This window comes from Onychomys torridus, chromosome 19 (assembly GCF_903995425.1).
Source record: "Onychomys torridus chromosome 19, mOncTor1.1, whole genome shotgun sequence".
NCBI classification, from domain to species: domain Eukaryota; kingdom Metazoa; phylum Chordata; class Mammalia; order Rodentia; family Cricetidae; genus Onychomys; species Onychomys torridus.
In genome coordinates this window covers 19781715-19785343 of record NC_050461.1, presented here as the reverse complement: position 1 = coordinate 19785343, position 3629 = coordinate 19781715, and positions in this window count along the sequence as shown.

Sequence of the window (3629 nt, the reverse complement as noted above, 5' to 3'; positions counted from 1 at the left end):
TTTCTTCAAAGCAAGAGTCTATGGGTAGTAAACAATATGAAAATGAAATAATTTAAAATAAACTAGGAGGCATAATGTTTAAATAAGTCCATGGCATCCATATTTAATCTTGACAGAAGTTCCTTCTTGTGCTTAGAATATTTGAAAATATTTCCATCTTATTACAGTCAAATACATTGTGTCCATTTGGAAACCATAAAAACATCCCAAGAAGAAAAGATGCAGGAAGGTAATGGGGCACGTGGAGAGCTAACTTCTGTCAGCAACCAAGTATTCATAGAACATGCCTAGCAAGTCAGGGAGGACTTTGGAATGAATGGGACCCTTGTACACAATAAACTCACATCTTAAGTATCTACCCTCAGGGCACTGCTTCTAGTGGTTTTCTTTCCCTCTTGTCCATTTGGCATCTTGGCATTTTTTTTTTTTTTTTTTTTTTTTTTGGTCTACAGACCCAAAATACCGTTGGTGATTCCCCCCAGCTTTTGTTTCTTTAAGCATATTTTATATTCACCCCAGTAAAGGACACATGAGCATTCCCAAGCTGACTTCTGTACCTTCTTTCACATGAGTCAACAGCCTAGGGCTCGACTCTCTGACTTGTTAACTGGGGAAGATCAGTTCACTGATCCATTTAGCTCCCTGGCCATCTGTCACTAGAGACAGTGTGCCCTGTGGCAACAAGCTAGTGTGGTTCTGAAATATTTTTCTTCTTTCAAAGATTATAACACTTGATTGACTCCTGTTCACTGTCTCCTGAGTTTTATTTGGTGTTTTCAGCAGGAAGAAAAGTTTGCCAGTCATTCTGCCACATTTACAAGCAGAAGTCAGTTATTAGGTTTGTGTTGGAAACTTTAAGAATACAAATGGGTTCCCAATAGTGGTTTTTGGGAACACAGATTTTGGAACTGTTCAGGTGCTACAGAGAATTTTCTAGTTTTTCATAAAATCCACATTCCAACCCCATAATTACATTCATAAAGACAAAGTACCCACGATCTACTCTCTATCTCTTTAGGGAAAGAGACCTTAAACTATAAATATCCTTATATCTCCCTGCTGGTGCTTAGGAATGTGGCTTGGATAATGAATAAGGGACTTATTGTCATTGAGCTAACTAGAGTATTATTTAGAAATACCCAGTAAAGTCCCAGCATTAAGAAGAAGAAGTTAATACTTCACCAAAGGTACATCTGTGATTACAAGATTTTATCTATTCTATTGTTTCATTATAATTTATTAAGACTAAAGAAGTTGCTCTCTCAATTATTGGACCCTAGGAAAGACACAGGGATTGCCCAATGACAGAGAACTGGATGAGTTCCACATGAACAACCTGGATGAAAGAGGGAGTAATGAAAGGCAAAGTTGGAGGGAAAGAAAGCTTAGGGGAGCAGGAGATTCCAGCTGGATCAAGAACAGAAAGGGAGAGCAAGGAATAACAGACCATGATAAATGAAGACCACATGAGAACAGGAAGAAGCAAAGAGCTAGAGAGGTCCCCAGAAGTCTACAATGATACATCCACTATAGACTATTGGCAATGGTTGAGAGAAAGCCTGATCTGACCTAGTCTGGTGATCAGATGGCCTAAAGGTCATGCTGGAAATTTCATCCAATAACTGATGGAAGTGGATGCAGAGATCCTCAGCCAGGCCCCAGGTGGAGCTCCATGAGTCCAATTGTCAAGAAAGAGGAGGGACACTAAGAGTGTGAATTGTTGAGACCAAGATTGGAAAAGCACAGGGATAAATAGCCAAACGAAAGGAAACACATGAATTATGAACCAAAAGCTGTGGAGCCCCCAACTGGATCAGGCCCTCTGGATAAGTGAGACAATTGAATAGCTTGAACTGTTTGGGAGGCACCCAGGCAGTGAAACCCGGACCTGTCCTTAGTGCATGAGCTGGCTGTTTGGAACCTTGGGCTTACACAGGGACATTTTGCTCAGCCTGGAAGGAGGGGACTGGACCTGCCTGTACTGAATCCACCAGGTTGAATTGAATCCCCAGGGGAGTCTTGGCCCTGGAGGGAGGGGCTGGGGGGAAGGTGGGGATGGGTGCGGGAGGGGGGAGGACAGGGGAACCCATGGCTGATGTGTAAAATTAAAACACAAATATAATAAATAAAAAAGGAGAAAAAATAATTTATTAAGACTAAAGAAGTTGCTTTCTCAAATTCACTTTGCAAGAAGATCTGTAAAAGTAAGTTAACTCTATCAAACATTTTAACAATGGAGCATCATCAAGTAGGTTAACCACAAGCTCTGGTATCATAAAGAAGAAAGGTGACACTCTATGGAAGCCTTAAATTTTCTCCACTTGTTAATAAGGAGTAGAGATTTAAGAGTACCTAAAAATAAGTGTAGATTTTGAAAGAAAGACATATCGAGTGAGGATATAAGAATTCATAATATAGAAAGTGAGCGTGAAAAAAATATGTTTTAAATCTTGATAAAAGAGACTGTTATGCATGTTTTAAATCTGACTAGTAACTCATTTCTACATAAGAAAAAGATTCATTACAAAATATGAATCATAAAAAATCATTAATTTAACAAAATGTTTCCTGACATTCTGAGATTAAATAAAAATGATTTCATACAAATGGTTGTCTTTGAAATTTCTTACCCAAGCCTTTTAGTTTCTGACGTATGTGGTTTGTGTGAGTTTACTAGCTGACAAACAAGAGGAAATAGCAATATACACACAGCCATATTAGAACAAAATAGGTAATTGTACCTAAGCAGATATATAAAAGAGTTAGTGTTGGGAAAGCCATTTCCTAAGTCTAAATTGTGCTAGACGTAATTGTCAGTCCCAGTCTTGAGAGTCTTATATTTCCAGGTTTATTTGAAAAAAAAAAAATAAAGCAGTGTGTGTTTTCATGTAGACTGATATATAATTATGCACATTTCATTTCTATGAATTATTAAATAACAAAAGTCACAGGGTATAGAACTAAATGAAAGTAAAGGGATAGTCTTGTGTTCTTACCTCCCTGTCACACTGTATGAAAGCAGGTGTCCTCAGGCAGCCTTATCCAGGTCTGACACACTTTTCAGGTCATTGTGTCAAAAGTTATCCCTTCTGGTTTTCTCGCTACTATTCTTGCACCATAAGAGGGAATTTTTAACTTTTTCTTTTGTACTTCCAAAGATCAGTGCATTACTCCTCGCGTCCAGAGTAGTGGCATTGTCAAAGGAATTGAAAAGGTTGAGTTCCAGCAGCCTTCCTCTTACCTGTGTGATGGTTAATAGAAAAGCTGAGCCGTAGTTCTCTTCTTGTGCCCATTCTCTTCTGGAATAGTTTAGGGCTATGCTTTTGTCTGGAAAGTCATGGATTGGTCATCTCAGGACATGATCTTTCTCTTGTGGCTTGCTTCATTTCCTCCTTATATTATTTCTTCTTTTCCAGGCACACCTCAAAAATGTATTTATAATTTCATATTGCTTTCTGGCTGAATATAACCCATGAGTTACATCCATGCATGCTAGGCACATGTTCTACTATGCAACTATGTTCTCTAACCTTTATTATACTGTTGAGTAGAACTAAAATTAAGAAATTACAGTTTACCGATAGGTGAAGTAGAGCAGGCTCTATGGTTACAGGTCATTTAGCAGGCTC